This window comes from Macaca thibetana, chromosome 4 (genome assembly GCF_024542745.1).
Source record: "Macaca thibetana thibetana isolate TM-01 chromosome 4, ASM2454274v1, whole genome shotgun sequence".
Lineage (NCBI taxonomy): Eukaryota > Metazoa > Chordata > Mammalia > Primates > Cercopithecidae > Macaca > Macaca thibetana.
This window is the reverse complement of record NC_065581.1, coordinates 40672829-40697210: the sequence shown is the minus strand read 5'-3', so window position 1 is coordinate 40697210 and position 24382 is coordinate 40672829. Positions and strand designations below refer to the sequence as shown.

General features: G+C 48.4%; 1 protein-coding gene across 4 annotated transcripts in view; it reads right to left on the bottom strand.

Moving 5' to 3' along the window:
• The window catches only part of DAAM2 (dishevelled associated activator of morphogenesis 2), a 979794-nt gene that overhangs the window by 72882 nt on the left and 882530 nt on the right, over positions 1–24382 (bottom strand). Inside the window, exons 1-2 of one of the 4 annotated variants that reach the window (XM_050787571.1) lie at positions 11866–15327; positions 6746–6865 (exon numbers count right to left, since the gene is read on the bottom strand). The exons of 2 other annotated variants lie outside the window; for them this stretch is intronic. The gene's annotated coding sequence lies outside the window, so the exon portion shown is untranslated. Of the gene's footprint in view, positions 1–6745; positions 6866–11865; positions 15328–24382 lie in introns of those variants that run through there. One more of the 4 variants, XM_050787570.1, reaches the window with a different exon arrangement.

The following is a 24382-nucleotide window of genomic DNA, read 5'->3' as shown; positions in this document are numbered from 1 at the left end:
GAGGAGAAGGAGGATGAGGTGGAGGAGAAGGAGGATGAGGTGGAGGAGAGGGAGGAAGAGGAGAGGGAGGAGGACAGGGAGGAGGACAAGGAGGAGGAGAGGGAGGAGAAGGAGGAGGAGGTGGAGGAGAAGGAGGAGGAGAGGGAGGAGAAGGAGGAGGAGGGGAGGAGAAGGAGGAGGAGAGGGAGGAGAAGGAGGAGGAGAGGGAGGAGGAGGAGAAGAGGAGGAGGAGAAGGAGGAAGAGGAGGAGGAGAAGGAGGAAGAGGAGGAGGAGAAGGAGAAGAAAGAAAAAGAAGAAGAAAAAGAAAATCTTTCTAGTACTGGGAAGAAAAGAAAGTAAATGCCCAGGATTCCACTTCCTTCCCCACCTCCAGAGAAGAGAGGAGTGGGGTGGTTTGCAGTGTCATTAGAAATAACCCAATGACTTGGAGAATTTCAGAATGGGGTGCAGGGTTGGGGAAAGGTCACGCTCCTTGAAGAAACCCTGCCTAAGCCCAGTTCTGAGCAAATATGGCTGGTGACAGCTGAGAAAATTACCTGGGGGCTGCCCTCGGGCCCACCCATTTAGAATCCTCACATCCCAGAGCAGCCACTGGACACTTGGGTCCTCCAGGAGTGGGTGGATGTTCTGCAGAGCCAGGGGCCTGAGGAAGCCCTAAGCTTCAGCAGTGGGTGCCAAGTCTACCCTCAGAGGCCCTGGGGACAGGACGAGACCTGGCCCCTTCAGTGGAGTTCAGCACAGAGGCCCAAGCAGCAGAGAGCAAGGTACAGCTCCGTGGAGATCTGCAGAAACCCTGCAGCCCCCAGGCCCTTCCCTGGTCACCAGGAAAATACTGGAGCTTCCCCAGGAAGCCAGACCATACAGGGGAGGGGCACTGGGAGCTGCCCTCACAGGAAGTTTGAATTTCAACTTGATGGGACCTTGCTCCAAAGCAAATCAGAGACTAAAGTACCTTTATTTTTCACACTAAGTTTTTCATTGCAAATTATCCATTATAAGAATCAATTACTTTTTCCTGCACAGCTGGGAGTCATTATTCATTTTCACCACCCAGTTTAGTAAGTTTTCAATAAATATGAGCTGCTATTATGTCATCATCATCATCACCACCAAGTGGGTTATTCCCAGATAGACAAAAGGAAGGGAAGAAGAGGACAAGAGCAAAAAATAGTCCCACTTTTGTTTCAGATCTGAGTCCTCGGAGGGCTCAGGGAGGCTGGCTGGCATAGGAGGAGAGGGGAGACGGGCAGCCTCTGGGACCCCCTCACTGGGGAGTTCATCCTCTCCTTATTCGACACAAACTAGTCAAGCCCCACTTTCATCCAGGTTTAATTGCAACTGACCTGTTGGCCCCTCTACCCTTTCCTCACCAAGGGAGCTGCAGAAGAGTGAGCACCAGTGCACCTGCCCCCCTAGTGTACCCCAGTACACCTGTTCCCCCAGTGCATCTACTCCCGCAGTACACCTGTCCCCACAGTGTACCTGTCCCCGCAGTGTACCTGTCCCCCCAGTATGCCTGCCTCCCCGGTGCACCTACTCTGCACTGCACCTGCCCCCCAGTGCACCTGCCCCCCCCAGTGCACCTACCCCCCAGTGCTCCTGTCCCCACAGTGCACCTGCCCCCTAGTGCACCTGTCCCTCAGCATGCCTGCCCCCCCAGGCCACGGACCTGGACTGTTCAGGTGGGGTCTTACAAGCCTCTTGACATTCCCACCCATTTACTGTCTTTGTGGCCCTGGCAGTACCACACACAAGTTAAGAACCAGAACTCAGGAGTTAGACTTCCTGGGTGCAAATTCCAGAGCTGCTTCTCATCTGCTGTGTCATCTTTGGCAAGTTACTTAACCTCCCTGTGCCTCAGTTTCCCCATGTGAAAATGAGAATAATAATAGTAATCTGCCTCAAAGATTGTGGGGATTAATTGTGGGGATTAATTTAGTGAGTCAGGTACAACAATTAGGGTAGCACCAGGCACCTATTCAGCACTAAGTGTGAATAACTCCCACCCTCTCAATGAGGTCTTTCAAGGGCATCTGAAATAGCAGCCCCACTCCCAGCACCTCCCATCTCCCTTTCCTTCATTTTCCATATAGACTTATCACCATCTGAGAGACTATACATCCCATGTATTTATTATCCCTCCCACAAGAATGTATATTCCATGGGGCATTTTTGTCCTTCATTCATTGCTGTATCCTCAGTGACTAGAATTACTACTTGGTGCATAATAGGCCCTTGTAATAAAGAAGGAATATATGAAACTTACTGTGTAGACTTAGGCAAGTTACATAACTCCCCACGTGCCTTAGTTTACTCATCTGAGAAATGGAGATGATGCCCACACCCTCACATTGATGTGAAGATTAAAAGAGGCAACATTTGTAAATAGACCCACTCCAGTCCTTGGTACATGGTTGACCTAAGAAGACCAGTCTCTGCCTGATGGAGGAAGGGCCTGAAATGGTTAATCCCTGACTCTCCTCCCCCAAGCAAAGCTGGGCTTGGCTGCAGGACCACTGGCAGCTATCCAGGTGGAGGCTAAATGTCAGAGGTGTGTGCCTGTAGGGCGGCCCTGGTCCTGATGCAGTCTTGACCCAGGCAGCTGGAGCCCCTCGCCACCCCCTCCTGCTAAGCAATGCTGCCTGGGCCTGGAGCATTTGGGAGTGCAGGAGCTGAGCGGTGGGAACCTCCGCAGGCCTGGGTCCCACGCCACATCCTGGCCTTGGGGGGAGGTGGGCCCAAGGCCTGGACTTGCTTCCCAGCTATTCCCAGGCGGCCCGCTCTCCTGCTGGCCCAGCTGCGCTGCCTGAGCTGGAGGGCTGCAGGGGTAGGTCTGTCTGTCAGCATCGCTTGTCCCCACTCATGACGAAGAAGACGTGGGCCTCAGCACAAGCACAGTCTGGACTCAGAGCCTCACTCTGTCAACCCTGAAGCCCACCTGCCTCCCTCCCTGGCAGGGAGTGTGTGGAATGGCGGTCACAGAGGACTCACCAGAGCCCAGGGACTCCAGCCTGTGGCTTCCCAGATTTCTCCAACTTCTCACAATGCCCCAGCTTCTCAGCAACTTCCCTGAGAGCCGTGCCTCTCCATGACTGACCCAGAAAGAGACGAAAATAGACAGGCACAGGCTTCAGTGTGAATGCTGGAGATGATAATGTAGCCCAGCATTGTCCCATGGTCATCCACTCCACAACCATCTATGAACCCCACTCTGGGCCAGACACTGTGCACTGTAGGATGCAGCAGTGAATAAAACTAAGACCTGATCATCAAAAAGCTCCCAGTCGGAAAGGCGGTACACATGTGAGCAGGCCGGGGTAGTGGGCAGAAGTATCTCGGTGGAGCTGCACAGGGAATGACGAGAGTATGGCTGAAGGGTCACTAACTCAGCCTGGGGAAGGAGGGAGCATGAGAAATCTAGAAGGGTGGTACGAAGGTGCTTCTGGCCAGCAACAACTTGCGGGTGAACAGAGGAGCTAATGAATGGAGAAATGATACTTCCCATTTCTGAGGGGCTAGCTCAGAACAGCTCTGGGGAGGGTGCCAGCTTCAGCTCCCATCCTCCCAATCTTCAAACCCTGTTACCAGAAACTAAGCCCTCTGAGGGCAGGGACCAGGTTCAGTCTGCATCCCTAGAATGAGGACAGGCATATATGGCAGGCACTGAGTACAAATGTCTGAGTGTGCCAACGCATAAACAAACCCCTGAAGGTAAGATCACTACTGACCTGGGGACATGTTGCTTTTTTCTTATCCCATGGACATTCACATAAATTTCTATTGCCCAATTTCCTCTTGGTAAGTGTAAGAACCTTCACAGGCTATAAACTCTCCAACTGGTGCCAAACAAGGTGTCACTCAGCCTCCAACATGGGTATCTTTAGAGGGAACCAACCATGGGGTTCTGCCCATCACCCTGAGTGCTGCCAGCCTCCCCATCGATGGTCACCACTGTCACACTCCTGTGGTACACCCTGGGAAAAGCCGCAAGAATCACACACCACTGAGGACAACGGCCAGAAAGTCGCTGCCAATGTTTGTGGCTCGGTATTTACAGAAAAGCAGGATCATCCTGTGCTTGCAACCCACAACCAGTCCCAGGCGCATGTGCAGGCCCATCCGCACCCGCTGTGTGGAACACGCAGCCTGCTCCCCAGGCCCCTGTCGTCAACGAACGTATACAAGGAAGAGATGCCAATTGGATTTATCTGTTTAAACACCATCCCGTGAAGCTGGTCCCTGGGTAAATTTATCCAAACAGTAACCATTCTTGCTTCCTTCTTAAAGAAAAACTGTAGAAAGCATAAATTCTCCTTGCATTTCTGCTATTCATTCATGCAGTCAATATTTAATAAAGACCTACTATGCGTTAGCCCCTGCCAGTGGAACTATGTTATGGTTCACATGTCTGTGTTCCCTCCAAAATGCATATGTTGAAACATAATCTTTGTTGTAATAATGTGAAGGGTGGGGCTTTTTGGGAAGTGATTATGTCATGATGGCTCCACCTTCATGAATGGATTCGTGTCTTATAAAAGGGCGGGAGGCAGAGGCGGGCAGATCATGAGGTCAGGAGATCGAGACCATCCAGGCCAACATGGTGAAACCCCACCTCTACTAAAAATACAAAAATTAGCTGGGTGTGGTGGCATGCACCTATAGTCCCAGCCACTCAGGAGGCTGAGGCAGGAGAATCGCTTGAATCCGGGAGGTAGAGGCTGCAGTGAGCCAAGATCACGCCACTGTACTCCAGCCTGGCGACAGAGCAAGAATCAGTCTCGGAAAAAAAAAAAAAAAAGCAGGGGGTGCTGGAGGCAATTAGCTTAAGCCCTTTTAGCCCTGCCGTTCCTTCTGTCATGTAAGGACACAGCATTCTTTCCCTCCAGAGGAAGGGAAGGAACACAGACATGCAAGCCATAGCATAGTTCCACTGTCAGGGGCTAAAGCATAGTAGGTCCTTATGAAATATTGGCTCCATGAATGAATAGCAAAAATGCAAGGAGTACCTATGCTCTTTACAGTTTTTCATTAAGAAGCAACAAAACACCACCTTAGGAGCAGAGGGCAGCCCTCACCAGACACCAACCCTGCTGGCACCTTGATCTTGCACTTCCCAAAGTCCAGAACCATGAGAAATATTGTTTTGGTTTATCAATTACCCAGTGTGTGGAATATTGGCACAAATGGACTAAAACATACTAGAAATGCAAAACTGAACCAGTCAGAGCTTTGCATTCTGGAAGCTAATAGTCTAGTGGCAGTCAGACAGAACAGTGGTTTTCAAACACTGTGCTCAGTGCTTCATCAGGGACAGGCCTGTGGGAGCAGAGGTGAGAGGGAACCCTACCTACCTGAAATTGATGGGGAGGAGGAGGGGTTAGAGAGACTTTACAGGTGTGGTGATTTTTGGACTGAGTCTTGAAGGACAGCTAGGCGTTCCCCAGGTATGAGCCTTCAGGTAGTGGCGAGGGCAAGAGTTAGAAATGTCAGCGGCAGGGCAGGCAGAGCTTGGGCAGCTGGTAAGGAGATGACCTGAGAAGTAGTCCAGGGCTCAGACATGAAGGGTCTATGCCCCTTGAATTCTGAAACTGGCTTTGGGATTTTCCAAATTCCCCTTTGGTCCATTAAGAGAATCCATTCTCAGACCAAGGGGGTCAAGGAGTATCACACTTCACACAAAGACAGAGACCCTGAAGAGAAATCCAGGCATGAGGACCCCAAGGAAGAGAGTCGGGGAGAAGAATCCTCCAGCCAGTTTCTGAAGCCCAGGTCTCCGCAACCTACCAGGCCCAGGGGGACCTCCACGAGCCCACACGCACAGAGCCAAGCCGTGAGTGAGGGCCACCATTCCCTGGGGAGAACAAGCACCATTCCACAAACCCAGACCCAATAATCAGACTCTGAAAAAGAGTACCCCTTTCAACTCCTGGATAGCTGTGCCTTCCCCTCTTGGGATGTCACACTCTCCACCTGTGTGTGAATGGACTCAACTCCTCCTTTCTCCTCCACGATCTGCAGGAGGCCTCTCACACAGCTGCTGGGATGCACAAGATATTGAGAACGAAGGTGGCTACCATTTCAAGACCCTTTCGCAGGCAAGAAAGCTGAGGTCCAAGAAGCAGGCTACTTGCCTCAGGACCCACAGCAAACTCATGCCACAGCCATGTCTAGAACCCAATTCTCAAATTCACAGCACAGAACTCTCTCTCCCACCATAGAATAGTCACAGACAAATCCTGCTTTGCTTCCTGGTTTCTCCTGAGTTTCTACTGAACTGGGAACAACAACTACAAAAGTGCAATATAAAAACAAAAATTTAAAATTCCAAAAATCTTAGCCAAGATGCATTCATGAATATTTCCCCTAAGTATTGTGAGCCCTGCTAGGATCCAAGCGACACAGTCTTTCTCTTTAAATATTCCCAAATACTCCAGAAATGAACTCCCAACTTCTCCTGATTTCCTTACCTCAGATTTTCTCTTTGAAGCCTGGAGAGTACTTAGAAACTTCTCTTTAAAAAGGGAAGGTGCTCCTGACAGTCATTCCAAGAGATTTGGATTTGCCAAGCTGAAGTTACAGAAACCTGTGACTATGCATACTAATTATTATTATTTGCCTACCATTAGTATGCTTTTTCACATTTCACATCTGATTTTTTATGTACATTTTTCTTAATTTTTGTGTGCAAACAGTCCTAACATGAAGTGAAAAAAATCATCGGCAAAAGGAGAAAAGCAAACAAACCAGCCTGGTGTCCAGGGATTCGAGAATTTCAGGAGGCTCAGGAGGCAAACTGGATATGTTCTCCAGGAAAGGGGAGTTATTGGTCGTATCAGCTACACAACCGATTACCTGAGGATTCCACTGGAAATGAAAAAGAGAGAAAGAGAAGGAGTCGAGAGTCCCCCAAAACCCCAAGTGGCTTCTCCCCAGCTTTAGAACACCACAGGGATGCTCACCTTTTAAGAGACTTGCTTTCCTAGAATAGCCCCAGTCCCTCGCTGTGGGCTTGTGCTGTGAATGACAAAGTACTCACGGTAGGGAGCCCCCAGAGTCCCAGCAGGTAAGGAGAAGACCCTCAAAAGTAAAATGAAAATAAAAAAAATTCTGCTACTAACTGGCAGTTATTTGAACTAGTTATACGAGAGACCAGGAGCAGGCCGTACAATCGCTTCTTCCCCAGGGCTCTTCTCCTGAGCTGAGCAGATGCCAGCCGTGTGTTTATCATTTCTCCCCACTATCTTTTAAGGCAGCCACATCCCAAGCCAGCAGGCTGGACCAAGACACATGTCTGAAGGGGAAGAAGGCCAGGTTCACTGCACCAGGCATGAAATATGCCTTATCTCATATTTGCCAACACACCTGCACCATGGGGACACGTAAAATGTGAACCTCATCCCCATTTCCCATTAGAAATCAGAGGTTCACAAAGCCCAAATAATGTGTGCTGGGCCATTTAGCAATGGTAGAGCAGGACTGGGTCTCCCTTCTATTCCATTCTAACCAAGAGGTACCAGGACCACTGCATGTAGTGTGCAGGCTGTGAACTGCTAGAGAATCCCACATCCAAGGAGATGCATGAGCCCACCCTGCCTGCAGGGCTTGCCCGCCTGGGAGAGAGCACGCTCAGTACAGATATCGGGCTGCAGAAAACCAGTCCCACTTTTGCTCCCTCCACTCCCAGAGTCCAATTCCCACCTGCCCAATCACAGCCATGGTGGGAGCAGGGGAAGGGCACATCTTATCCCTGGTGCCACAGAGAGAGTATGTGATCAGGTGAGACGGTGATGGTGTGTGTGAATGCACAGCCAGGCTCAGGACAGTGCCCGACACACACACACTGGCAGAGCTGGGCCACTTTACAGGATTATGCTTAACTATGTTTCCTTTAAGAAACAAAGTCCCCCCCACCCAACCCCCAACCTTGTTTTTTGTTTTGTTTTGTTTTGTTTTGAAACACAGTCTCGCTCTGCTGCCCAGGCTGGATTGCAGTGGCAATCTCAGCTCACTGCAACCTCCGCCTCCCGGGTTCAAGCAATTCTCCTGCCTCAGTCTCCTCAGTAGCTGAGACTATAGATGCCTGCCACCACGCCTGGCTAATTTTTGTATTTTTAGTAGAGACAGAGTTTCCCCATGTTGGCCAGGCTGGTTTCAAACTCCTGACCTCAGGTGATCTTCCCGCCTTGGCCTCCCAAAGTGCTGAGATTACATGCATGAGCCACCGCACCCAGCCTAACAAAGACCCTTCTTAAATTCACACCGAGGCCCTGCATGGCTAAGCAGCCTCTCTGATCAGGCTCCCCCTTGGCGGCTGGCAGGTCAGCTACCTGGGCCCCTCTGAAGCCACCCCAGGTCACCTCTCATCATTCTCCTCCAGGAGCTAGACTGTTGGGATAACCTGGCTCTGGAGAGGAAGCCTGGCAAGTCCCAAGAAAGTCTTTTTGTGTCTCCCCGTGCTATTCTCACCCTGCTGGCCTTTCCCCACGCCCTCACCCATGATGAATGCACCCTGGAAGGGGAGAGAGGAACAGAAATTCCATGCTCTGGACCCTGCCCGGAGCTGGCTTCCCAACCATGCGACTTCTGTGGCACCTGCTCTTGCTGGGAAGGCACCAGTGGGTCCTCTCCAGCTCAAACATCTGCCTCCCTCAGCTCGTCTTGCCTGTAGGAGCTGGCCAGCCTCTCCTGCATGCTATGCTGATGCAAAGTCCTCTGTCCTGAATCGGGAGAACCACCCCTGTCAGGGATGTGGGGTTTGTTTTCTTAATTAACTGAAAATGCTAACATGGGAGCCCGGGAGCTGGCAGGGGCCTGGCCTTCAACGGCTGCTAGAAAAAATTCTTGCTTTGAAATCTGGATCTCTAATGCCCCACATGGGATGTCAAAACAAACAGAGACACTCGATCCTGGAGCACAGGGCCTGGGGCCGGTTCAGGTTACAGGGCCAGAGATGGATTTAGCTACAGGATGCCACGGCAACCAACAGGTGACCAGATCCTGATTTCCCAAAATGGCACAGCTAGACCCCAAGAAGCCCCGTGCTGGGGCATGGGCTCTAGGGGGATGGGGAGAGGTCATTGGGATTTATGCCAGCAATACTTCCTGAGTGCCTACTGCCCAGCAGGCATGGAGCTGGGGGCAGGGAAGGCTGCAGGGATAGCCAAGTTCTATTGACTCCTGCTCTTGAGGAGATAAAATTAGGAACAAATTGCTCATGTGTAGCACAGAAGGCCCCCAGAGCTGAAATATTTACTATCAAGACCTTTGCAGATGCTCGCTAACTCCTAATGTAGAAGACAGAAAAGGGTAGAGTGGAGTCTGGAGAAAAGATGACCAGAATGACCACCCAGAGCCCAGCTGAGGGACAGTAACCAGAGAGTGGAGATACAATGGAGCATCATTCAAAAGCAGGGATGACAGCAAGACCCAAAACCCCAGTAGGGAGAGGAGGGAAAGGAGATGGAAGAGGATGGAGAAGCAGGGGTCCTGAGTCTGCCGCCTCCAGCCTCCTGGACTGGCAGGACATCTGATCCAGAAAGGAGGCTGATTGCCCAGCCCCATCTAAGGGCCAAGGCACCAGGCTAGCATGATACAGCCCTGCATGCCCCCAGGGTGGTGGGGCCCAAGTCGCATGCACAGTTCCCTACACCAGGGATCACGCCATGGCCTTCTCACCTAACAGCCGGGCCTCAAGAGAGGTCAGAAGTTCTGAATGACCAGAAAACATCCCTCTTTGGGAGGAAGCGGCAAAGTGTTCCAGGGAGGCCCCGCACTTCCCCTTCCCGGCACAAGTCGTCCCATCTGCAAAGGCCCAGAAAGGAGCAAGTTTGCTGGAGGTCAGAGATGCTATGTCAGAGCAGAGCACCCCAATCCGAACTCTGGGGCCTTCCTTTTTCCTGACTTGCCTGTTCCTCTCTGAGTCTCTGGCCTAGGTCCATCCTGAGCTTGGAGACCAGGAGGTTAGAAGATTCAGAACCCCCAAGCTGCTTTGCCCCAACCTAAACCCCTCAGTTTTCTTCATCCCCCAGGAGAGGGGGATGTTGAACCATTTCCTCTTGGGACACCCATACTGCACCTCTCCCTTCCTGCAATGGAATCGGTCGATGTAGCCTTCCTTAATCTTTGGGCCTTTGAAGCACACAATGTAGAGCCCAGTTTGAGAAACAAAGCATTAAAAGTTAAAAACTATCATTTTAGGAAACCACTCGGTGCCCACTTGCACAGAAACACAAACCTGGGGACTAAAATCACATGCCAACAGAGGTTACATGGTGGTCATTCAGATGATTCAGAATAAATGCCTCCAATTTTTAGAGTATTTTTATTAAAATGAAAACAAAGAAACATTTCTCAAGGAAAAGCACATTCTCAAGCAGAGTCTCAGACCTTAGAGAAAACATTTACGTAATGTTCCCAGGGGTCTCTGGGGCCCAGTGTGAAGGGCTCTGGCTAGGGGTGAGTACCCAGGCTACGGAGTTAGGTTGCCCTGGACCCCTCCCTGTCCCAGCTGTGTCCTGACTGCCCTCTACAATGGCTGCCACACAGCAGACCAGCAATTCAACTTTGTTGAACACACAAATGAATGAATGGTTAGATGAATTAAGAGGCTCATCCTGGCTCTGCCATTTATCAGCCCTGCATCTTTAAGGAAAGGTCCTTAATCTATGAGCCTTAGTTTCTTCATCTGTGAAATCTACAAAATTAGTCATGAGTCAATAAACTACTGCAAGAATTAAATGAGATGCAAAGCCTTTAGCAGAGTGATTGGTGCATTCAAGGTACAGAATAAATAGCAACTATTATTGTTACTTTTCAAAAATGGCTTTAATCTCACATCTAAAATATCTTTCCAGCTCTGTGCACCCTCCCTATTCCATCATGCCACATTATATTTTGGTAAATCCCCAGCACAAAGCCTGGCACAAGTAGGAACACAGAAAACATCTGTTGAAGCATAATTTAGCAGAAAGCGTCTCTGATCTGGAAACCCTGGCCTCGGGTGAGTGCCAGGGGCTGAGGCTTCTAGCATCTCCTGCCTCCTCCATGGGAGGCCACCTCTGTGTTGCAGACCTCAGCCCTCCAAACTGTACCTGAGCATTCAAGGCCAGGAAGCTCACCTGTGTCCATGCCACAGGAAATGGGGCAAGGGGGCATTTGCTCTGCAGAGGGTGGGGGTGCTGGCTGAGCCCATCCCCCTGCTGCAGACTTCTCTTCCCATTCCTTCTCACTCCAGCTCTGGGGAGCGTGGGCCTCCCCCGAGGCAGCGTTCCCAGGCTTCAGCAGTAACAGGCTCTCCATTCTTCCCTGCCCTTGGCAGACCTGCCTCCTCCCACTACGACACTGTCTGCTGCTGCTCATGGGCAACCGCCTCAATCCAAGGAGACAACGCAGACCTCTTGGGGCCCAGGCCTGGTCTGTCCCCTGACCCTATAGGAAGAAGAGGAATTGGTCTGAGTCTCCTGCTGAGATAGACTCACAGGGTCACTCATTTTACCCTCAGACTGCAAATGTCATTGGTCTCTGGCATCTTCACAAACAGCACTCACTGACCACACTTCGTTTTTCCCAAATGAGGGAGAAATCTGACATTTGCCCCTCCCGGATCTTCACGCTTTGGGCCAAGCTCCAGCTACGTTCAGATGTCAACCCCCACCTCCCTGCCTGAAGGTTGACAACCACCAGAAGGGGGGGCCTATCTCCAAGTTCAAGACTCGCTACCCACTGGGGATCCCAGCCCCCACCTCTGTCTCCTCCTTCTCACATTTGCCCATCGGATACTATTGGCAAGAGTCACCAGAACTCAACCCAAAATCAGAAATCCTCAATCCAAGGAAGAGGATGTAACGTGGCTTTCTTTCACTTACCAAGTTTATCCAGCTATTTTCCAACTTTCTTTTTAGGGATCCTGAGCTCAGTCCTCAAGAATTATCTTCTGATGTCCCAGAGCTGGGCACTGGGAGCCCAGGTCCACAGCAGGGAGCTGCAGACAGGGAGTCCTTCTGTGGGCATGGATTCCTGGGGTGGGGTGTGCTTGATTTGAAGCAGTGCCTCCTCCTCTGGAGGCTTCAGTACTAAAATCTAGCCCAGGAGGGTCCCAGCCACAGCCCAGCAAGGCATCCAGCAAGGGAGGCAGGGCCACTGTCAGGAGCAGCATGTGTGGCTGTCTTTCTTAAAGGCACAGCCTGCCCCAAGAGCCCAAGGGGAGTGGAAATGCTAGAAAGGAAGGAGCAAGGGAGGATGAGCCAGCATCCTCTAGGGAAAAACTCTGAACACACACCAGTCCGTGACCGGCACTAGCCTCCACAAGCTTCTCCACTTTCCTGATGTGGAACATGGAGGCAGAAAGACCCTTCCCCAGGGGAAGCTGTCCTCCTGTAGCTCCAACTCCAGGGCTGAACTCACCCAGAGGGTGTTGCAATAACCCATAAGAAATATTATTTATTTACTATGTACGCAGCACTTTCCTAAGTGCTTTGCATGAAGAAACTGATTTAGTCCCCATAGGAACTTCCGGAGGTAGGTACTGTGATTATCATTCCCATTTTATGGATGAGGAAACTGAGGCCTGGAGCTAGTAAATTGCCAAGGTCTTACAGGTAATACGTGAAAAAGTTAGGATTTCAACAAAACTGATTCTACTGGAGCTCAACCACTCATCTTCTACCAACCTTGTCAGGAGGGTAAATTTCTTTTTTCATCTTTATAGTTTTTTGTATTTTCCACATTCTAAAATAAGCATTATTCTGTATAAAGAGGAAAAAAATACAGATTCCACTTTCTATCTCTCACTCCAGCATTTCAACCAAGACGAGACTAGAGCAAGAAGATAAATGTATTCTACACGGAAGCTCTAAGAGGAAGGAGAGTAGCAAAATTAACAGGACAGTGCAGCAACACTATGATTAAATCTATTTGAGTTTTGCCTATTATAGAGCCACAGGCAGGTTTTAAATAAAATTAAAGCAATCGCTTCTTCTTTCAGCCAAAATTGAAATAAAAAGTTTTTTAAAACCTGGTAATTGAAAAATTCAGTGAAGTCCAGGCTCCTCATATATTATCCAAGACCTTTCCTAATTTGATCACCAGCTCCCTCTGCAGCTTCCCCCACATGGTGCGACCCACCCCACCCAGCCACCAGGCCAGATTACCAGAGGTTTCCATCAGCCTCTCCAGCACGCTACCACTCGCTCAGGCTAGGATGCCCCCTCCCTCCGCCTGTGCAGTCTTTGCCATCTTTCCAGACCAGGTTAAACTGTCAGTGCTGCTATGGAGGCTTCCACCCCCATGAGCAGAGTGTTGAAAGTTTAAAAACTCCCTCCTCTGCACTCCCACAAGCTTTGCCCATTGCTATGGACTGAATGTGTCCTCTCAAAATTCCTGGGTTGAGGCAGAATTCCCTATCTGATGCTATGTGTAGGCGGGACCTTTGGGAGATGATTAGGTCATGAGGGTGGAGCTCCCCTGAACAGGATTCATGCCCTTATAAAAGAGACCCCAGAGAGCGGTCTCACCCCATCTGCCATGTGAGGACACAGTGAGAAGGCTGAACCACCAGACGTCAAATCTGCCAGTGCCTGGATCTTGACTTTCCAGCCTCCAGAACTGTGAGAAATAAGTGTTTGCTGTGTGAGTCACCCAATCTATGGTATTTTGTTAGAGCAGCTTGAACTAAGACATCATCCAAAATCTGTTGTTAGAGGTGGCATCACATTGTATGCTAATTAACTGAGCATCTTTTTTTCACTTTTCTGTCCCCAGCAACTAGCACTAAAATTGTGTGGAGTCAGGCACCACATGATCGTAATTCTGTTTGAGAGTGTGTTTAGTTCTGCGGGCCCTTCCTCATGAGTTACCTCATTCGAACTTCACAACAATGAATGGGCATTAGATGTGTCAAATGTTAGTACTGGAGGAGGTAAGTAGCGTTTGAGGTCCTTGTAACTCTGCCCTTTGAAGACTAGGTTTGCCCAGATGGACTTGAAGGACTGGCCAGGCTCCCCAAGCCCATTTTCAGCTGGGCCAGACTCTACCCCCCGTACCTGCCTTCCACAGGCCTCCCCGTGCTCCAACCTAACATCCTCTTGTCCTCAGCTTCCTCCAGCCAAGCCAAGCACCAGTGGGCACAGAGATGATGATGATGATGCTCACTAGCTGGGGTGTAGGCCGCATTCTCTGTGAGCTAGTGCATGCAAAATGGCCAGAGCACTGATGAGGGGCCACATTTTCAAGAAAGAACCCAGAACAATTCTGCCAGTTTTATGGAGGAAAACCCTGTTACACATCCCCGGGGCTGTACCTCCTGGCACTGGCATCACTGAGAGAGGGTGTGGAACAAAGGCACACAGAATGTCAGAGCCAGAAGGAACCTTAGAAATCACATCGCTCAACCCCACTCTAGACAGGGAAACGAGGGCCCAAACTCGGGAGGGACTTGTCAGAAACAGTGACTCAGTAGCAGAAGACACAGAGTGACAGCTGGCTCCTGAGCCCTTTTCGATGATTCCGATCCAAGCAAGAAAAAGGAAACTAAAGAGTTTATACTAAAAGGATGTCACAAAGGCCAAATTAATTGCAAGGCATTCTTCAATTACATAGCACACAAATGGGCTTTAAATGCAACATCACACACAGAAAACATGTTATAAAGAAAACAATACAGAAGTATAACAGAGGAAGATGTTCAGTAACAGTGTTCAAATTTAGTCACCCTGGAGGCCAAGCCGCGCTACAACCCACATTCTTCCATGAGCTCCCCTACGAATGAATTGAGCAGGTAAGAGCTAAATCTAACACTAGTTCTGCATTGTGTTAGTAGAATGCATTAACATGAAAATACCACAGATTAATACTTTCTTTCATCCTCAGATAAAATAATCTATAGTTGTGCCAGTTATTGATGTTTAGTCAAATACTGTTGGTCCCCACCCCCAATTGCACACAGTGGATTGTACGTCCTGAGTACTTGTGTTGGGTGGGGCCATGTGACTACTTTTAGTGCACTCACTGAAAATAGAAGGTGAGTGTCATAAGGGTTAATTTTGTATGTCAATTTGGCCATGGGAGCAGGTATTTGGTCAAACACCAGTATAAAGGTTGCTGTGGGGTTTTTTTGTTTTTTTGTTTTGGAGACAGAGTTTCGCTTTGTCACCCAGGCTGGAGTGCAGTGGCATGATCTCGGCTCACTGCACCCTCCGCCTCCCAGGTTTAAGTGATTCTCCTGCCTCAGCCTCCCAAATAGCTTGGGACTACAGGCATGTGCCATCATGCCCAGCTAATTTTTGTATTTTTAGTAGAGATGGGGTTTCACCATGTTGGCCAGGCTGGTCTCAAACTCCTGACCTCAGGTGATCCACCCACTCCGACCTCCCAAATTACTAGGATTACAGGCGTGAGCCACCATGCCCAGCCAGATTTTTTGGTTTTTTGTTTTTTTTTTTACATGACATGAACACTTAAATCAGTAGACTCTGAGTAAAGCAGATTACCCTCTATAATGTGGGTAGGCCTCATTCAATCAGTTGGAGGCCTTCAGAGAAAATGACCGAGGTCCCCCAGTGAAGGGAACTCTATCCCCAGACTGCCTTGAGTCTTGAGCTGCAACATCAGCTCTTTCCTGGGTCTCCAGCATGCTGGCATGCCCTGCAGATTTTGGACTTACTAGTCCCACAATCATGGGAGCCCATTCCTTAAAACAAATCCAGATATATGTAGAGAGAGGTCCTATTGGTTCTGTTTCACTATAGAACCCTGACAAAAACAAGCATCATTAGTGGTCTAGAGCTTTTAATTGTGAGGACCAGACTCCCTTTTCCTTTAGCACAGCAGCTGTCAACATTGAAGACAAGGCCTGTTCTGCCAGCCTCAGTTCCTAAGGGACCATAACAAGCAGAGTCCCTCTGTTGACCCACTACAGACAGATAGCATGAGTAAGAAATAAACCTGTGTTGTTTTAAGTCACTGAAATTTGGAGTTGGTGTGCTATTAAACCTAATCTTGTACTGACTGAAGCGCTCATTGTTTATCTTAGATTTAAGACATTAGGGGGCTAGGAGAGAAACCCCGAAAAGTAATAGAACCATAAAAGGATTTTGATCCTGGCCTCCCAGAAAGACTCCCGGACACACAGCCTTCCTCCAGCTGCACAGCTTCCCTGTTGTCTATCTTGGGATCCTGGAAGTCTTAACCCAGAATCCAACCACGGTTGTGTAAGTGCATCAGAGGTACAATCTCACTGCTGAAACTTCCCCCAGAAAATGTTCAGAGCTCAGCTGAAGAATCTGACCTGGGCCTAGGATGGGAAGCCCTCCAAAGAACAAAAGTTTCCACTACGGCAACAAGAATGTTAAACATGATTCTAAAAAAGTTCTCAGTAAGAGAAATGTGATGATGAGTATTTATAAGCCAAAAACCAAAGGCCATTCCCTAGTTCCTATGAGGTTTCCCGCCACATGGGGAGGGTCAACAGGACTAGAGATGGTACTGGAAACAGACATGATGTCCTTGGCTCCATTACAGACGGGTTAAGTGTGAAGCCTTTGAGAAAATGCAGTCACAAAGTGTTGATGATTCTCCTTGGAAATCAAGGGGGACCCAGAGGCTGCTGGGACTCTTCCATACCTTTCTTCTCAATGAATAAATCCAGGCCCCTGAACTTAAATAGTCTACAAAGTGTGGGGTAGAATAAAATATAATGGACTTGAACTATCACAGGAAATATTTAGCTTAGACCAGCAGCTCTCAAAACTGGAGGTGGCTCCCCATCACACCCCTTACCCCCAGAGACATTTGGCAATGTCTGGAGATGTTTTGTGGTTCTCATAACTAGTAAATGTTACTGGGATCTACTGGGTAGAGGCTAAGGGTGCTAATAAGCCTCCTATATACAAAGGATAGCCCACCCCAACCAAGAATTATGTGGGCTAGTATCAAGTTTGAGAACCTGTGACTGTGATCAAATCCCTCGTTATGAGGGTGTGAAGGTTTAGAACAAGAGCAGAGGAACATTTATAGAGCAATATGCCCCACTGCAGAAAAATACATTGCGGTCAAACTGTGGCACCTCAGGCCAGCAGTATCAGCATTACCTGTGAACATGTTAGAAATGCTCAGCCTTGGGCTCTGCCCCAGACTCCTGGATCAAATTCTTTCTCAAGTATTTATTGGAAAAAAATACAACATGTGATTCATATACCTATAGAGAAAAACCAAAACTGACTATCACTAAAGCATCCTGAGAGGTAGCACAGTTCACGTCAGTAGGAAAAATGAATCTTCATTGCTACTCTCTTTTTTCTATGAGGGAGGAATCCAGCATGAGAATCAGGGTAGAAGGTCCGTTCTTTAGAAGTTGTCTTTGGATTTGCAAAGTGAACTGAGGAGTGGGGCTGGAGAATAAAGACAGCTGAATTACTCAAAATAATAAAGAGGGGGACCTGTTTGAGTGAGTTGCTGGTGAGCACCAAGGGAGAGAGGAGGAAGAAGACCAAATGACATAACCTTTGGCCAAGCAATCTCTTTCAGAATAAGGTTATCCAGTATTCAATTCTAAATTTTTGTAATACAAATACCCTTGGTCTCCCCAGACCTCCTTAAAGTTCACCGCATTCACGAAGCCTTGTGTAAATGGTGTGTGTGTGTGTGTGTGTGTGTGTGTAAACCAGGGGTATGGGAGTAATTTCACATCTGGGTCAACACAGTGCAGAAGAGTTCATGGTTTGCATGAAACCAATGAGAGTTAATGTTTCCTGTGGGCTTGCTATGTGCAAGGCACTGTTTAAGTATTTAATACTTAACAGACACAGCCTCATTGAATGCTCACAGCTGCCCTGTGGGAAATAACATTATTATTTCATATGAGGGATAAGAGGTCTGCAACAGAGGGAATTTATGCCACTCGCTCAGGGACACCCATACAATGAGTGAGCCTTAGAGACAGAATTTAAATCTCAGCACTCTGGCTCCAGAGTTCATGTTGTTAATTTCTGGGCCACCATGCTTGTCACCTAGGGGTAGTTAATAATCTTAACGAATTCAATGGAAATAGGAACTCAGAGCCAGAGGTGAAAAATATAAGCCACCACCACTTATTTTGGAATCTCTAGACCAGCATTTCCCAGGCTTCAGTGTGCACCATGATCACCAGGTGAGCTTGATAAGACACAAACCGCTGGGCTGCACCCCTAGAGCTTCATCCAGGAGCGTTGGGCAGAGCCCAGGGATGTACATTTCTAACGAGTTCACAGGTGATGCTGACACTGCTGGTCTAAGGTCCCACAACTTGAGAACCACTGCCCTACATTTGTGGCAGTGAGATTCAGCTAATTTATTCTGAATCTCAAAGACAGGGCTCCTCGGGGGACATCTGGTCACAATATCAATGACTGAGTGGCTCTGAATTGAATCCGGCTAATGCTGAAGAGAATGGAGGAGGAGACGGATGAGTACCCAGTGGAATTCAACCCGGAAAACTTCCTGGAGGAAGAGCCACATGGTGAGAATAGATGCTGAAGTTACTTATTTTCTCAAGTCTCCTTGATACACACTCCATATAGCAGGGCTCAGGCATTTGAGTTCCCTCCTCGACCTCCCCTCCCTAGAACTGCTGGGAGGGTACCCCTTGTTCTTTGGTGAGTCAATCCAGAAAGGCTTAGCAAGAAGTGAGGAATCAGGAGACGTTCTCTTCCATGGAACTAGAAGCTGCCTAGGACAGTGGTTAGGAGAAAGACGAACACATCTGAATCACAGCTATTCTGCTGTGTCACATGGATTTTACTTCAGGTCCTTAGCTATTCTAAACCTTAATTTCCAAATCTGTAAAACGGAGGAACTCACCACCTGAGTCTCAGAGGTGTGACAATCAGTTGTATGTAAAGTGCTCACCACAGTGCCCACCCAACGCCAACCCCAACAATGGCATCAGAGCTCCATCTGTGGCTAGGGAAACCAATCCAAGGTCAAAGGTGAGGCTGACTTTGTTACAGCTCCCAACGCATATAGGAGCTGGGAGGTTGAAGTTTAGATGCTCTTCATCTTCTATCATTTAAAACAGGGCGTGCAATCTTTTGGCTTCCCTGGGCCACACTGGAAGAATAATTATCTTGGGCCACACATAAAATACACTAACACTAATGACAGCTGATGAGCTAAAATTTTAAAAAAATTAAATTAAAAAATAAAACCTTGCAAAAATCTCATAACGTTTTAAGAAATTTTATGAATTTTTGTTGGCCCTCATTCAAAGCCATCCTGGGCTGCATGCAGCCCACAGACTTGATTTAAAAGATCCTCCATCCCACAGGGTATCAGCTGGTCTTTTAGGGCCCCTTTCCCCCAGTTCTCAGTTTCCTCTCTACCAAACAGTGGCCATGACCCTTTTCCACACCTCACTGGACTCATCTCATTTACAAAGTGGGTAATACTAAGCAGAAGATAAAACCACAATACAAAACTGTCTAACATCTGCACATACAATATATACTCAACCATGCTTTTACAATATATGTGGAGAAAAAAGACTGGAAACATCAATTGCCAAATGTTAAGTGAACTGGGAAGTCAGATTCTCTAAGTGTGGTTTGTGGCCAGGTAGGAAGCTGCGGGAAAGGGGGCAGAGGAACAGAAAGATCGAAGTCTCTTTTCAGTGCCCTGTGATGGGCTCATAAACTAATTTTATTTTTGTCTTCTGTGTATTTTGTATAATAAATCCATGTTTCTTTTATAATAAAGGAGGGAAAGTTTTTTTTTTTTTTAAAGCAACTTCATATCCTCCTAAAGCTTTTCTTGATTATAATCCACTCCACACACACTCTGCTCACTCAGCTCACGTGCTTCCTCTTGGTGCCTGTTCTGTTTCTAGCCTATGAATTTGCATAACGCAGCCATAAGAGGTTGCTTTCTAAATGCTTTTGAGCAGATTTCCTATTCATTTACCTTAGATATTCTGGTAAGCTGAGCTGCCCCAACATGGGGGGAGATGCTTCCTCCTAGTGGAAGAACAGTCAGACTCATTGACTATGACTCACTCTTGGGGATCCACCCTCACCCCAAAAACTCACTAGAGGGCTCTTCATGCAGTAAGTGGTCCATGCCAAAAGGAACTGCACAGAAAGTGGCCTGTAGGTGAGGAGAACTGTGTGCACACACACACACACACACACACACACACCCCAATCTGCCTCTTCTTTCCTTCTGTCTCCAGAGGAAAATGTCATCCGGTTAGTGCCCTCAGATGAACTGGGAAGGCAAGCTCCCCGGTTGTGGTTTGTGAGGGGTGGGTGGCTGGGGAGGGGAGGTGTCAGGGAGAGCCAATCCACTTCCATCTGGCACTGAAATCTACACTTATTTTCCTGGACTGGACTACGATCCCATTTCCCAATGTGAGGAATCGTGCTTTCTTGGTGACACACACTTTCCCCCAAGAATGCTTGGCTTTTCAATGAGGAATTCTTGTATATTTGGGATTCTTGGAAACAGGACAAAGACTAATGAATTGCTGGCTCTATCCTAGGTTTGGAAACCCTCTAGAACTCACAGGAGCTGGAGGAGGACAGAGGCAGGCAGGAAAAGGGAGTTGAGGGTGTGTTTGCAACAGAGGGGAGGGTGGCAGGATTGAGATGTCAGATTAAATTGTTTGAGTTACAGGCACTCCAAAAGCTACCTGCTGACCCTACAGTCAGAGGTCACCATCCACACTAAGAATAGAAGGTTGACAGGGGCAGAGTGGGGAAGCAGGGGATACTGAGTGTTTGTGGAGGCCAGAGAGTTATAACAAAGCAGAACTCAGGTAGAGTCGATTGTCAAGTTCATCATGAAGTGAAATGGTTGGGACCTGTGGGGTACGGTACAGAAAGCACAGGTCCTAGGGTCAGGCACACCTTACTTGAAATCCCCTCTGTGCCACAGACTAGATGTGCGACTTTAGGCAAGTTGACTAAATTCTCAGAACCTCAATTTCCTCTTCTATAAAATGGGATAATACCCACTTTGCAGCTGTTAGTATGAGATGTGCTGAAATGCGCAAGGGCTTAGCCCGGTGTCTGGCACATAATGGGCTCTCCATACATGGTAGGTATTAGAGAATTTGAATTTGAAGTTGAAGAATAGGAGTGTATAAAGCCCTTCATAGAAGAACAGCTATAGAAGGTCTGACCGCTGTGGGTCTGGCCAGAGAGTGGAAGACCTAGCTCCTGGGGGCCACAGGAACTAGGCTTATATTCCCCTCCTCACACGCTCTTTGAGGGCCTTTGTTAGTTCTGGCAGGTTTGGGCTATGCACCCTGCCCTGTGCTCCAGATACAAACCCTCTGTAGCCTCAGGGCTTAAGTCCAGAGAGTCAATGTGTGGGTTCCAGGTCATCAGAATGAAATCACAGAGGGTCTACAGGGGCCCTGGGTCCTCAGTTCCCTCAACTGTCAGGAAGGGGACTGGCTTCTCAGTAAACATTAGGCAGACCATCCAACTCTGGTGTCTAAGGAGCTCTAGGAGTTCTCAAGTCATCCTGGAGAAAGCCAGGGGCTGAGTGCCTGCCACCTTCCTCAAATCCACCCTACAACATCCCCTGCCAAGAGCTCTAGTAACCTGGGCAAACAGACCATGGCCCCCAGGGTGTTCTCAGTCTAACAGAGAAGGCCAAACCCAGACATAAAAGACTTCAGAATACAGAAAAACAAGGGAAAAAGAAAACAGTTTTCTTCCAAAGGAGCTCATTTATGTAAAGGGATCATGAGGTGATTTAAAGAATCCACATTCCATGGGGTAAATCCAGGCAGATGTTCCAGAGAGGAGGGTGCCGGGTGGGGGTGCCTTTTGGTGTTGCCCACAAGCTCTCCCCAAAAGTCCCCTCCTTTACTCTGTGGCCTGCCTGAAGAACAGGCACTTTGTCCTGAAATAGTCAATGTACATAACCCCTCCATTGCAGGGATGCTCAGGGTGGCTCTAGTTACAACAATAAGGGTTTAAGAACTGGAGTGCTTGCAATGGCGAAGGCGGAGAGAGAAAACAAAACAACATCTACATGAGGTTTTCATTTGCTTTAGCCACGTGAGAATGGCCCTGAAGATCCAGCTATAAATACCCAGCTGCCATTGCCACAAGATAGAAAATCACACACACACACACACACACACACACACACACACACACAGTCCCTTCAGTTTACAGGCTTACAAATGCAAATCAAAGTTTCTAAGAACATCTGCTTTGAGAAGAGACAACGCTGGACCCCTTGTGCTAAATGCCTTGTCATGAGGCCTCCCCAAACACATCTGAGAGGACTTGGCAAGGAGTGGTCCCACAGCCATCATCAGGGTGGAATGAGGAGCTGCCTCCACAACACCCAGGCCAAGCCAAAGCCCACCAGCGGCCACAAACTGGGCTGAGGGGAAGAGTTTTAGATCCCTTCCCTTAGGATGTAATAAAAAGCAGCCTGCTTGACCCAGGACATTTTAGATTGGATTTCCTAGAAGCAGAGCCTCGGACAGGATGGGTATATGTGTGATTTGGTGAAACTGAGCTCTCGGGAGGAAACAGAAAGGGAATGAGAGGAATAGGAAAAGGCGGAGGTCGCGGGGGGGGGGGGGGGGGGGGGATCTGGGAAAGAATGTGGTTTCAGGTGAGGTTTAACTTCAGCCTCATCCTGTAAGGAACTCTGAAGGGTGACTTGAACTGAGACACATTTGTCCCTCTAAGGGGCAAGAAGAAGTGGGGCTTTCCCCTTTCCTAGTGAGTCATTGGTCACAGAATGCAGGGGAGAGGTGGGCTGGGGTGGGGCAGTTGGGTGTAACTTCCAGGTAGCTCTGGGTAGGGGGGGATGGACGACCCAAGGGCAATCCACACAGGTGCGAACCATTAGCTGGAGCACCCACAGCAACTGGGGGATCTGCGCGGGACACCAGTAGTATTTTCTACACAGACTCTGCCATACCAAGTGGCCTGTTGCTTAGAATTTGTTTTTTCTATTGATCACATAGGTTTTTGTTTGTTTTTATTTTATCTGAGAAGATTTTAGAATCAGCCTGCTGAAGAGAGAAACAAAGGTTTGATCGATGTGACACATGATGCTCATTGTTCACCTAATGTCTGGTCTCTTCTTCTTTCTTCCAATGAACGCGCCGCTGTTTTTGTTTGCACCAGCAACATGCCCAATTTTAAAATGTTCAGCTTCCCCCCAGACTCCATTGCAGTTTGGAACCTCTATTTAACAGAATTTTGACGTGTATGGGCAGGACTTTCAGAGAAGCTTGTTAAAGAGACCAGAAGTAGCTGGCATGCACTTTTTGTGCGTTGTCATTTTCTTTCTTCCTGCCTGGAATGCAGATTGAAGATGGAGGTGATGCAGCCACATCGTAACCACGAGGCAATGAGCACAAAGACAAAGGTTCCATTCTAAAGAAGGCTGAAGAAAGAGAGAGAAAGAGGGAGTCTGGGTCCCTGATGGCACTGTGGAACCACCCTACCAGCTCTCGAGTGTGCCTGCTGAACTGGTTGTGTAAGAACAATAAAGAACCCCAGCTGACAGAAAACTCTGGCCAGGTTTCTGTTCCATGTGGCTATAGCTGAATATAAATTCTGATACAAACCTCAAAACATTCGTTCTGTGGGGTATACCATGGAAAAAAGTCCCTTTAGATAAACTGAGAAGTGCTAGTTTAGACATCGTAAAACTAGGGTGTTTTTTGTTTTTGTTTTTTCACTGCAGTGCTTCTCTGAGCACTGTGGCTCTCTGGGGGGAAAGTAGGGGAGATGGAAAAGGGCTGCTTAAATTTCTTTAACCACAGAACTTTCTTTTTCCCTAGGACAACCATTGTGAGAACCTAGTATTCTATCAAAGGCAGTTTGGGAAATGCTATAATAGATGACCTCTTGAGATTTCTTTCCTCCTGAACATTTCACCATTCCCCAGCTAGAAGAAACCAAGCAGATAGCCAGGTCTATAAGCAGCCCTGGCACGTGACTTTAATGAAACATGAATGAGAGCCAAAGAACTGAGGCCTATGAGGTTGGTCAGGGAACAGCAATGAACTAGGTAAATTAAGAAACAGGGAGGTGCCAAGTCCCCTGAAATTCTGGAGTGCTCACTCCCCCATTTCCTTTCTGCTAAGCCATGAGTCTGGCAGAGGCTGTGTCCCTCTGGGTCCACAGCTCCTGCAAAGTGGTCCCTCCTGCACAGCTCCAGCAGGCAGAGCTCTGGCGACACCACTCCTTGCTCTCACACCTTCAGGTAGAGGAGCGCTAACAGCTTCCTGGTGCTGCTCCTTCCTGAGTGTGTCAACATCTCTCTACTCCCTCTTCTGTAAATAGCCTTCTCATTAAACTCTTATCCATCAAACTCTTTTGGGAGTGCCAACTGCTTCCTGCCTGGAGCCTGACTGACAGAGACAACCAT